This window comes from Pleurodeles waltl, chromosome 7 (assembly GCF_031143425.1).
Source record: "Pleurodeles waltl isolate 20211129_DDA chromosome 7, aPleWal1.hap1.20221129, whole genome shotgun sequence".
NCBI lineage: Eukaryota > Metazoa > Chordata > Amphibia > Caudata > Salamandridae > Pleurodeles > Pleurodeles waltl.
This window is the reverse complement of record NC_090446.1, coordinates 1,367,346,462-1,367,359,457: the sequence shown is the minus strand read 5'-3', so window position 1 is coordinate 1,367,359,457 and position 12,996 is coordinate 1,367,346,462. Positions and strand designations below refer to the sequence as shown.

The 12,996-nt window shown below is 45.0% G+C and overlaps 1 protein-coding gene across 1 annotated transcript in view; it reads right to left on the bottom strand.

The window, feature by feature from the left end:
• GFY (golgi associated olfactory signaling regulator) overlaps positions 1 to 12,571 on the bottom strand; it is a 73,647-nt gene extending 61,076 nt beyond the window's left edge. The window contains exon 1 of the mRNA XM_069202046.1: positions 12,414 to 12,571. The gene's annotated coding sequence lies outside the window, so the exon portion shown is untranslated. The remainder of the gene's footprint in view (positions 1 to 12,413) is intronic.
• Between the last annotated feature and the right edge of the window lie 425 nt (positions 12,572 to 12,996).

Sequence of the window (12,996 nt, the reverse complement as noted above, 5' to 3'; positions counted from 1 at the left end):
AGCTTGGGATCTTTGCCCCGGGGCTTCAGCTCTCTCTACAACATATAGTTCAAGAATGAGATGCAGGCTTCACTTGTTTTGTTGTGATACAGCTAATGCACCACCACTGCTGGGTGATGCCTAATAGAGTTTTTCTTTTTCCCCAGCATACATGTTTTCTTCATTACAAGTAGATGCCAAGTAGGCTTGAAAGGGTTAACACTTTAGTATGTCTTGGTCACTTAAGTCCCCGAAGTTGCAAATACTAAATCCGCGGCTGTCCGCAAGCCAGAAGTTCAAAACTTAAAGGTCTTACATTTGCCGAGAGCATCTTCGGCTCCTGTTATACATTTTAGATCTCCTGGCAAAGCAAAGAGCGGTTGCGGATCCGACGGCGCCAAATGGCTGGCCGCAAAAGTAAAATTACTCTTGCTGCCACCATTACAAGGCGCAGGGCAAGGTCTCCCTGTCCCAAAGGAAAAGGGCATTTAATGGGACAGGATGAGCATGCCCTGACCCCAGGCATTAGGAGGGAACCTTCAGTGAGCTCCAACAAATAATGAAAAATAAAATATGTCCGTGTGCAGTAGTCCCCTTACTATTTTTCGTGGCCATGGATTTGAGGCACATAATATGGCACTAGTAGACTGCAGCCTTGATAACATACCCCATACATCCAAGATGGTGTCCAAAGTCTGCTGCTGTGACAACTAGACTGTGGACGACAGGTGCCACCTTAGATGCATTGAGTCTGTGGTCCGAGTCTACACCTTGGTGGTTGAAGCCGTGGATTACCAGTTAATTATCGGTATGTCAAGTCTGCGGCCTCGGAAAATAGTCGGTAGACTACCAACAATTTTGTGGGCCACATAAAATGGAAATACTTACCTTTATGTTCATAGAAATGTCCTATTAGGTGTGCCCTGAAACCACATTCAAATTGTAAGGGGTTGGTCATACTCAACCCAACTTTTTTAATTGAGCTGGGTCACTGGCCCCCTCACAAGACTGCAGACCAAGCGCATCTAGTAATAAGAGCTATTCTTTCTTTGAAGTTATCAGATTAATTACATTTTAAAGACCATTCTGTTCTGAGATTCTGTTGTTGCCCATGGTAACTTTCCAATAGAAAGAAAAGTGCACTTCCACCATTCTGAAGCAAGAGGCCTGAACACATTTCATCCAAGAAGATTACAGATAAGACCCAGCCAAATGCTGTAAGACTATCAACATCAGCTGCTGCTACTGAGGAAGAGGTGGTCTGCACCAGAGAGACAGTGAATCAGGAGACGTTATCTAAATACTCTTATATGGGAATTCTTTTCCCACTACTCTGTCAAAAAGAAACTCACTGAATGGACGCTGACCTATACGCTCTTTGAGCAAAAGCTCATCAATGAATTATAGTAATTTGGGGGGGAACAACGATACAAAGACACCAAAGGTTTAAGTATAGGAATGAGTATGTGGCCACCATGAGTAGAAGGGAGCAAAGCTGAAGATAGTGGCATTCTGCTAGGTGTGTCCAAGGAGCTGCTGACCTGTCAGGAGGAGGAGATGAATCTGCACCTGAGGTTTTTTGCTCCATATTGCGTGGAGTGTAAAGTCCACATCTGGTGAGCAAAACAAGGTCAGAGGGGAGAAAATAGACCAGCATATTCAAAATTTCCATAAGTAAAATGTAGCCGTTTGCTGCTACAGTTGACAAAAAAGTTTAAAACACAAAAAACACTGCCAAAAAACAAAAAACCTTTATCTCCCACCCCTCAAAGAAACAGTTTTTTCGAGAACCTCCACCAAAAAAACAAAATAATATGTAGGCTTTTTTAAGTCTGCAGCGAGTTGGGAGCTACCCTCGACTGCGTGTGGGCAAAACTGTGGCATAATAAGGGCCCTTTCAGCATAGTACCGGGGCCTGAGAGCTCCTGAGTAAATCCGGGGTTTGGGGCAGTGCTTTAAATGGGCCGGTACTCTCCGGTACTGAGTACCGGCACTTTTTTATTTTGAGAGGGAGAGTACCGGCATATCTCAGGAAAAACGTAATACTTTTAATTGGAGAGTACCGGCACTTCTCAGAAACAAGCAGGTACTCTATTACAGAGTACTTGCACTTCTATTTTTCCATTTAAAGCACTGGTTTGGGGGGAGGTTCATGTATTTTGCAAGGGGGTGGGGGCGTCAAGTTTCGTTATGCCAATGGTGCATACACCAGATCACCCCTTTTGGAGTGCAGGACCGCCCTCGCCCCTTGCTGTCGGTCTTCCCAAGATACTGAAAACAGATAAACGATTCATAACGTCCATAAATTATTCAAGGTTGGCAGTGCTAGGCCTCCTCACAAGCTAGACTCCTTGAATCGGACGTGGAGGAGAGAGGCATGTCTCATACAGGTACTGATACGTTGTGGTATGCTACTGGCCTTGGCAACCTGTTGGAAAAGGCCCGCTACGGCACCGGAATGAAAGTCACCGACACAGTGGGGGTATTGCTAATCCATCTTTCCTGCGGGAAAGAGGATCTATTTAGTCCATATGCTCTGACGTCATGGCTGAAACCAGTAGGGGATTAAAAGAAGGGGAAACACCCAAAAGACCCCTGGTGGGCCTGAAACCAGTGGGCCCACTCAAATGACTACGTAACAACCACTGTCCACAAAACATCGATTAGCAAATTGCACTGAAAAATTAGTATGGCAAGAGTAAAACAGGACAGGCAACGTGAGCTATTTTAGGCATTATCTTGAAGCATATCATAACCGGTGAATTTGAGTGGTTTTTAGTGTTTAAGCCAGAACCATAATTCAGTTTGTGTGTTTTTTTCTTTGAAATAATATATGTGCGTGTCTGCATGTGCTGGTGTGTACATTCATCTATGTGTATACCTGTGTGTGAGTCTGTGTGTACATTTGTGTCTGGGTGTACATAAATGTGTGCACACATCCGTATCTTTTTGAAGATGTATGTGTGCATGTGTATATTTGCGCGTCTAGTTCTATATTTCTACTGTCCATATGAAAATGTGACTGCGCGTGTGTGCATCCAAAAACATTCTCATTGTCTTCCTCCCAGAACTAATAGCTGAGGAGAGTTTAATGAGTGGCTTGAAACATATGATTAAATACTTCTAATGCTCATAGTCGGTTCATATAATTAAGGGGTGATTAGAACTGCCAGTGTTGACTGCACAATCATTAGCAGAGGAGTTCAGTAAAGGGCCTTGTTTACCCCACTTTAGCTTATTGTCTGCAGATTAAGATTCATCGCTCATAATATTCTCAACAACTTTATAACTTTACATCTGTCTGTCTGTTCATTAGTCTGCCCATCTATGGATGCACTCCCAACAAGGCCATAGCTAACTTCCACTCAAGCCTTCCTTTCTCAGACATGCAGTGTCCCATCCTCTATTACCCATCCTGTCCAGGCTATCCACTTCTGTCAACCATGCGCATTACCATTCGCATTCATGCAACCCTGTCCAGTCTGCCTGAGTCAACGAGTACTTTAGATATTCCGTTCGATTTCACATATTCATGAATATTTCACAAAGTCTCATTTTCTTTCTCTCTTTCCTTTAAAAGCAAACTCTATCCTCCTCTCCATTTAACTTAGGTCTTGGAGACTCTCAGTCCATTCGGAGTCGACTTCACACCAGGTAAGTGTGTGCGGCCCTAGCAGTTATACCTCATAATATCGACTGCCACAATATAGGCCGCCAAAAAATTCTACAGCCAGAATATCAACTACCACACTCACGGGAAAAAAACTGTTAAAAAAGGAGGCTTGATGCTGGCTCAAATATGGCAAACCACCAGCTGCCATTGTCAAAACACCAACTTGCAAACTGTGCAGAAATAAAGAAAAAAGAGAACAACATGGCGGGTGGTGCAAGTTATGGCATGTGTTGTGTGCATTGGTAACCCTCACTGCAGAATTGTGGTGGTTTCTGGCATTTGAGCCAGAACTGTAACTTCATTTTTAACTGTGTTCTTTTCACAGTGATCATTAGGTTTTTATAAATGTCCTATATTTTCAAATCCCGCAATCTAAACTCATCCGTCAAGCGATCCCTGCTGCAGTTACGGGGGAGTAATGGGTTCAAAAGAAAACATTCTGTGTTAAAATTACATTGTGGGGGACATTGGTCATAATTTTATCATGGTCACCCAAAGTTACATTGAAACAGAAGGGCAGTTGGTTCAACCTTAAATGGTGGTCAACATGTTTCAGCCTTCTGTAAATTCTCACTCTCTGGTCGAGAGGCTTTTTCCTGTCCTTAAGCTAAAAAAAAAAAAGCACTAGACAATCAGACTGGAAGGAAAGTTACTAGTTTTATCTGTGTGTTGGGAAAGAGTAGAATCGTGCCTGAAAGTGGAAGATAATACTGGACTAAAAAATTCTGGTTCCGGTGGGATAGGCAATTCATTGTCATTTCTGTACAATGGATAGAGTAATCGCTTCGTGGGCTACATTACTTAGGGCCGGATGTACAAGACATTTAGCATTTCTTAACGGTCCAAATCGCTATTTCAGGCTGTTAAGAAATGCTAAATGGGTTTTTCAGATGTACAAAGCCCTATAGGGAATTGCAAATTGCAATTTCTACCCAGTAGAAATCGCAATTTGCGATCCTCTAAATAGGAAATGCAAATAGGGATCACCTATGTGTGATTCCTATTCAGTTCAGATGTACAAAGCATTTCCTGAATATGAATTGGCCATTTAGGAAATGCAGTTACCATCGACTAAAAGTCAATGGCAACCATGTGCAGTTTCAAAAAAAAACACAAAAAAAAACCCACCTAAAGATGCTTTTTTAAAGTGCAATAGAGCAGGCACAGGCCCCTAGGGCATATGTGTGCTATACATGTGCACCACTATTTTGGGGCTGCATCATGGTGGGCCTTTTTCCCATTGTCATTGTTGGTTTTGCATTTCCAAAATAGCGATTTCCTAATAGGAAATCGCTATTTTGGAAATGCAAAACCGTCCCAGTGTAACAAATGGCATGGGATTTCCTAATTGCTATTTCCTAATAGTGATTCCTATTTTGTAGGAAGCACTATTAGGAAATCAGTATTTTGATAAATATCGCTTTGCATTTCCTAAATAGCGATTTCTATGGAGTCGCTATTTAGGAAGTGCAAAACTGCAACTATGTTCATCTGGCCCAAATTGTGGTATTGGTGGGAAGCACAGGTTTTACGTTAAAAAAAAAGAGATAACACCAGCTGTGAACGCACCATCGACTTTCCCTGGTAATCAAAGCATCTCTCCCCCTATACTCTGGGATACTTTTGGTTCAATTACGGCCCCACTTAAACTGTTTTACTCACAACCGATTATGAATTATTCTATCATCCTTCAGCCCAACTATGACTATTACTTTGGTACTAATTTATATTCATACATACTCGGAATTTCTACTTCCTTTCTACTGCTTTTACTTTTCTTCTTGGCTTTAGATTTTTTTTCTATCTCCATATTTCTACCTCAGGCCGTTGAATTTAAAAATTCTTCTTTGATATTGCTTCTGTTTGCTTGCAAAGTTTTTAGGTATATTAGATTTAGTTATTTATGAAAATATGACTCATAATTACTTTACCACCTACATTCGTGTGTACTCCTGTTTGCCTTGCCACACCACTATTTTGCTTCCAAGGAAGTTCTTTCGTTGCATTCAAAAACCTTTCTCAATACTCCCCAAACGCTGCATTATTTTAATTATTATTTTCACAAAATGTTTTGTAGCCTTGAGTATGCACTGGGCTTAACTGTCCCGAGGTGAAACACGTGTTTGCAATCTATCATGTAAAGAAATATTGTAACTCATATACCCAGAGAAAGAAAAGAAAGTTGTCCATGAGAATGTGAAAAAAAGAAAGAGAAAATCAATCCTCAGATATGGTGTGTTGCATACATTTTTAATGCATAAATAAGTGTGAGTACCACCTATGACTTTGGATCCTTCGCACAGGGTCGGACTGGGATAGAAAATAGTCCCAGGCACCAAAATAAAAGTGGACCCAATTAGTGAATCAAATAGCTAAAAAGTGGCCTGTGTGTGCAAATCAGAGCAGTTTTGAACTTGTAAAGGCACGCTGTATACAAAGAATGGAAGAATTCATTTATTTGAGCTTGCTGCAGGCAATGTTTGTTTTAATAACAGGGAAATCAACAGTAAAAGTTGGCTCACCAGACCATAAAACAGGCCCACAAACCAAACAAAAAGCCGGGCCACACACTGACCTGTCTGGCGAGCCCAGTGGGCACTGTCTGATAGCACTACAGACCAGACCGCACTCTTACCTATGATGTTTATGGCTTTGCAGAGCGTGCAGCCCTAACTCAAGTTCCCCATAGTGATTTGTGTAGGTTATTGATTTTGTTTTGGGTCAGAGCACATACAACAATCATGTGTGTGCACTGATGGTGTCTCCCATCCTTTCCCATATATTTAAATTGGTCTGACACTCCCATGAACCTTACCTCCATCAATGTGGGACATGGATGATGCATGTGAGTATTTGATCCATATGGGTATAATAGGCACTACCAGGAGTGCGTATGTGGTTATGGCTTTGGCCACACAAGAATCCATTTTGATTTACTGCAATACAGTGGAGTCTAACAAAGGTGGAGAGAACCTCCAGAGAGCAATGTGAATTGCAGGGCTTTTCCAAAACATTTTTGAAGCCCTCTGAAATGGACCAGACGTGACAGTGAGGAGGATAGGTGACATAGCATTCCTTTTTACTATAGGGAAAACCAAAGTCCTCTTCCCCACTTATGCTTTCACATAAATGTTTCCCACACTAATTTAAGTGGTAAGCCTCTCCCTCTTTTATGACTTTTGGGGAGGGTCTCTCCTCACAGAAAACTCCCAATTCTTACACCTGACACTGCAAGATAAAGCACATGGCTGGAGCAGACCGGGAGGAGGGGAGGCTTCCTGAAACCAGTTCCTGAGATGGACTTGTGAAATATACACAATTTGGTAGCTTCTTTCTCGTATTAATTATACACAGTCAGTGTGCCAAGATTTCTGTACCAGAATCTGGGGTCCCACAGCAGGTGGTGGCAAGAAATTCTTTACTGATCCAGTACTGGGGTATTGGCCAACAAATTATATGGGGCACTCTTGTCCCTTCCAGGGGTACGACAGGGTCTTTTACTCAGGCTCGGGTATCCTGAGTTGTAGAGATTCTTACACTCCGTTTCCTTCCCCATGTCCGTTATTCAAGACACAAAAGACCCTCAGGGTCGTTTCCTGGCCTTTACCGGAACGGAATGGTAAAGGGATGCACCATCAACCTGGTTACAGTATATGCACCCCCTACAGCCCTGGGAGCTGTCCTTTGGGACCTCTCCAAAATCCTACTTGCCCTTCTCGAGGGACTCACAGTGATTGAGGGTGACTTTAATGCTGTTCCAGCACCTGAAACCGATGCCACAAGCCCTCCCTCTGTCTCCCGTCAAGCTGGTGCCTGCCATCTCCAGGACTGGGCCTCTGCTGTTGGTCTTTGTGATGTCTGGTGGACCTGGCATCCTCAACCTCACCAATACACTCACACCTCTGCAGCCCACCACACCCAATCTTGCATAGACCTCCTCCTCATAGCGGCCCCGGACTGCCAGGAAGTGTCCCAAATTAAAATTCTCCCCGAAGGCATTTCAGACCATGCTCCTCTTCTCATAAGCCTGGGTGCCCACAGGACCGACCCCACCCCATGTGGCATCTCAATGCCTGATACCTTTAAGACGAGTCCTACATGCAGGCTCTTGATGGCGATTTGAAAGCCTACTTCCACCATAATGATGGCTCTGTTAGATCGGCAGGCACCCTCTGCGCAGCCAGTAAAGCTGTGACCAGGGGACTCGCCAAGAGTCAGAGCCACACACAAGAACCGGCTCATTCTCACCAGATTACCCAACTAGGAGCACGTGCTCTTCGCTTGGAAGCTAGCACTGCAACAGACTCAGGGGAGGAGGTGTCTTGACAGTTAGACCTTTTAGAGAAGGAGATCCGCCTTCTGTCAATAGAATCCGCAACGCAAAATGTGGCGCTCGACAACACCTCAGGTCTATGCCTGGGGAGATAAAAACAGTAAACTCCTCTACTGGCAGATCTCACGTCAGCAAGCGAGTAGGATTATCCCTAAAATAGCTGACGAATATGGTCGTACCCATCGCACCCTTCGTGACATTGCACAAACATTTGTGGCTTACTACAGATGATTGTATGCTGCCCCTGTCAACACAAGACCAGTTCCTCACCATCTAAGCGAATTACCCCTTCTCTGCCAAGCCTCCTCAGGAGTTTTGTTGATGGACCAGCCTTTGCTGCCGAGGAAGTGGGAGAGGCCATCTCCTCATTGGCCTCCGGGAAGACCCTGGGATCAGACAGGTTTTTCTACAGAGCACTAATCAAAATTCAGAGAGATGTTCATACCCCGGCTGCTGGCCCTTTACAACAAAGAGCTCAAGAAGGGCACATTCCCCTCTGAAATAGATTCGGCCACTATTGTAGTTATACTAAAGACCCAGCCCCCGTCATTCTGCTGTTCTGACTACCGTCCAATCACACTTATGAACGGGGAGGTCAAAATCTATGACACTATATTGACTGCCCATCTTAAGCGAGTACTGCACACACTTACACATCCCGATCAGCGTGGCTTCATACCAACCCACAGTATGCTGCACTGTCTCAGATGGCTCCACGTGGCCCTGGTCCACCATCATTTGCTGTCTCCCAGACTGGATTTCGGGAAAGCCTTTGAAAAAGTAGTCTAGAGCTATCTGGAACATGTGCTGATACACAATGGCTTTGGACTCCGTTTTCGTAGGCTGGTTCATGTGCTCTACACCAACTCCACTGCAAGGGTTCAGGTCAACATCGTGCTCTTTCAGGTTTTTCCCATCAGGAAAGGGATGCAACAAGGATGCTCCCTTTCCCCCCCTCCTCTTTGTGCTGGCGATTGAGCCCCTCGGATGCCTGATCCGTTGCGATGGCCAAATACGGGGATGGAGATGGAACGAGGGGTGCGAAGACTGTATGACACTCTATGCTGATGATGTCCTCCTTTACTTGGGGTAACCAGCACTGAGTGGACCCCACTGTCTTCACATCCTTAAGATCTTTGGGGTGGCCTCTAGGTTAATCCAATGAGATCGGTTCTGATCCCTCTCAATATCATCCACAACTCTATTGCCTGGCAGAAAGACACCCCAATATGTCACTTTATCTTTCGCTACCTGAGGATTTGGATGGCACTCCACCCAGAACTAACCTGGACCCTTAATCACAGGCCCCTAACAAAGAAGGCTAAGGAAGATCTTCACAGATGGCACTCCCTACCATTGAACGTCATGTGTAGGCTCGGGCTTTATAAAATGAGGATCCAACCCAGATTCCTTTACGTTTTTCAAAACCTGCCGATTCTCATACCTCAGCACTGGTTTAGGGTGCTAGACAGGCAGGAGTCCCCTCCTGTGGTATAATTCTAGGCCCCACCTGGCCTTCTGCCACTGCCAACGGCACCCTATAAAAGTGGGTTAGGAATGACTAACCTCCACCTTTACTATTGGGCGACCCTCCTTCTGGTGATCAACGTCTGGCTCACGGGAGGGTGGTCTGATCCCGCATATCAGCTTGATTTGACAACCCTGGGATTTTCTCAGATGATGGCCATGCTCTATGGATCCCCCATTAATACTACTATCCCTGTAGTGACCAGAGCCGTATTCCTCATGTGGATGGCAGCACGCCGACATAAAAAGTAGGACGCCAGACTTACACACCAAAGACACCCCATCCCCCCATGGAATACTGAGGCGGCGTAAGCCTGACGCCATCTCCCACCGTTTAATCCATTTACAGCCACTTCAACTCACTCTTGCAGGTTTCTGCTTTCTCCCTTTGTGACGTTTTTTCGTTTTTCCCTTCCTTCGTCTTTCCCATATGTGTCTTTTGCTCGCAGCAAATGCTTGAGGCAGAAGAATAAGCGATGGACTTCAAAAATAAGTGCCGGTGCTTAGCACCGGAACCAACAAGCACAAATTAAGCACTAGTATGTGGTTGAGAGAAGTAGTGGGACTGGCAGGGTTTGGGAAATGGTGCCTCATCGGAATAACTCTACTGCTGATGTGTGGTCTAGTATCTATATGCGTTTCTTTCAATAGCTTCAAAATTACAATGCCCTTACCTCCTCACAATTCTACAAATAGTTACAACTGAGGCACGCACTTTCTACCCACATGGCTCACATAACCTTCCCCCCCCAAATTCAGTCTACTTGAGGCCAAAGAATTTATGGGAGCGCTGGGATAGTGAGGTATATCCCAAATCTACTAGACCCTAATCCTCAACACCCCAGGAACTCTAGAACCACTGCGAAAGCTGAATGGGGCCCCCTTGAAGATGATGACTGGCGAGATGCAACAGTGGCACCACGGTCCATCGCGAGCTCTTCCCAGCTTTGCATGATCCAGATATATTGTCTGTATTGTGCCTATCTTACACTGGCCATACTACACGGTGAAGGCTTCCTCTCCAGCCCTGCTTGCCCACGCTGTGCACATGATTTAGCTGATTTCTACCATATGGTATGGCTATGAGCTGTGATACAGAGGTACTGGTCTGCTGAGGGGGGGGGGGGAACTTGGGGAGGTGCTGGGCTGGGAAGTCCCCCTTTCTGCTTTGTTATTGATACTTGGTGTACTGGAGGGGTCTGGAGGCTCAAGAGCAGACCAAATGTTTTTGGGTATTGAAACTGTAGTGGCCACGTGGGATATAGAAGCTTGTTGGAAGAGTCCCGCTCCTCCCATGTTGAAGCAATCGAGAAGAGGGATTAACTGGGGTGCCCAGCAAGAGAAGCCTGTAAATGAAGCCCGGCGATGCCCATTGAAACATGGCCGGGTGTGGGGGAAATGTCTGAGACACTTTGACTGAATTGCCTGTCTCTCCATAATCGAAGCCCATATGTCCTCCCTGTGCATCTCTTCTACTGCTTAGTGCATGTCTGTGCCATGATGTCACATGTAATTGTGATAACGTATGGACTCTGTGCCTATTTTGTGCAAGAAAACTAATAAAATTGGTTACATAAAAAAAAAATCATATCCTACAACCCATAGTGTGTGCTTTACACTCAAAATCAAATGCTGATGCTTTAACCCAACACATAGTAAGTGCTTGGAACCTTAGCCGAAGGTGCAGGCAATTACTGGAGCTTTACACTATCTACAGCCAATAATTATGCATTTGTCCACCCAGTCAACTATTAGAACTCTAGCACTATTATGCAGCAGCCCACCCAGTCAACTATTAGAACTCTAGCACTATTATGCAGTTGCCTACCCAGTCAACTATTAGAACTCTAGCTCTATTATGCAGCAGCCCACCCAGTCAACTATTAGAAGTCTAGCACTATTATGCAGCAGCCCACCCAGTCAGCTATTAGAAGTCTAGCACTATTATGCAGTTGCCTACCCAGTCAACTATTAGAACTCTAGCTCTATTATGCAGTCGCCCACCCATTCAATGTTTTAGCCTTCAGCTCTAGCCACAATAGGTAATGTTTAAACCTCTATTAAAGTCAGTTATCAGTGCTTTGGCCCCACCCGCGGTCAGGTATTGAGATTTCAGTCATTCCCACGGTTTGTTTTTGATGCTTTAGTGCAATGTAAATCATTTTACTCATGTTTTTGCCCCTCTCAAATCAGATATTGGGGCATAAAATAATCTTCAAATCAATTCGTGGTCCATAATCCCAAAACACACAATAATTGTGCATTAGCATCATTACGGTCAATAAATGGCTCGTAATTGCAAAATCTTCAAATCAGTTCGTGGTCCATAATCCCAGATCACACAATCATTGTGCATTAGCATCATCACAGTCAATAAACGGTTCGTAATTGCCGCCAGCAGTCAATTATCGGACATTTCGCATCTTTCACAACAAACAGATTAACCAATAGATATCCCAAATGCTAGACAATAAACGGGGATTAAATCCCGCACACGGTAAAGTGGTGGGTGTGCCACCACTGTCATCAAAAGCTTTAGTGGGGCTTCATCTCAGCCCACTTTCAAATCTGGAGGTCTTGGTTCTTTCTACAGTTAGAGCCTTCCAGAGTCATCTTTGTTTCATTGACTTCATCCCAGCCCTACTGGCGTTCAATAGCTTTCCTTTTCTATAGGTTTCTTGACATAGGTTTGTCTTTTTACTTTTCTTTCTAGTATCCTCCCTGCATGCCTTCTATGTAATAACAGTAATCGTGTGGATATGTGCATATCTCGTTTTATGAACTGATTTGTCTGTAGGTGCTGACATCCGTGTCAGTATAATCCATTTGAATGGCTTTCCTTGATAACACTGGCCAGACCGCCCAGGGTCTCTCGCAGCCCGGATCTCTCTCAACACTCACCTCGCTGTCAGCGTCCGGGGGTCGCACGGCGACCTTCGCGGCAGGTGCTTAGAGGGCCCCACAACCACGGCAGGCTTGTCTGATCCTTAAAAGCGGGGTAGAGCGTCTCTTTCATAAACAAACAACAGAATGCCCCTAGGAGGCGAGGAGGGACACGCCCTGCTTCCACCTGTCGCCATAGGCACCTCCCAGAGAAGATGCTCTGGGGACCCGCTATGGCGCGCACGATGCCAGTCGCCGCAGAGGCCTTTGGTTTGACGCTGACGGGCTCGTGACGCCGTGCGCAACCTGCGTTGCTAAAGACAACATCCTCTCCCGGGTAGCAGCGAGGGCATAGGATACTGGTCTACGGATCTTCTATGTTACTCACAGGTCATGGGTTTGTAATAGGGAGGCCAACTCACCATTACCACTCCGCAGGACACGCAGCGCGTGTCTGTTGGAGTGCGAGGGTGACAGGGACCCTAAGCGCGTTTTATGCCGTTTCATGTCCTAACCACAGTGCTTGAAATGGAAAAATTAAGTGCAGGTACTCTGTGCTAGAGTACCGGTTTGTTTCTGAGAAGTGCCGATACTCCCCAAT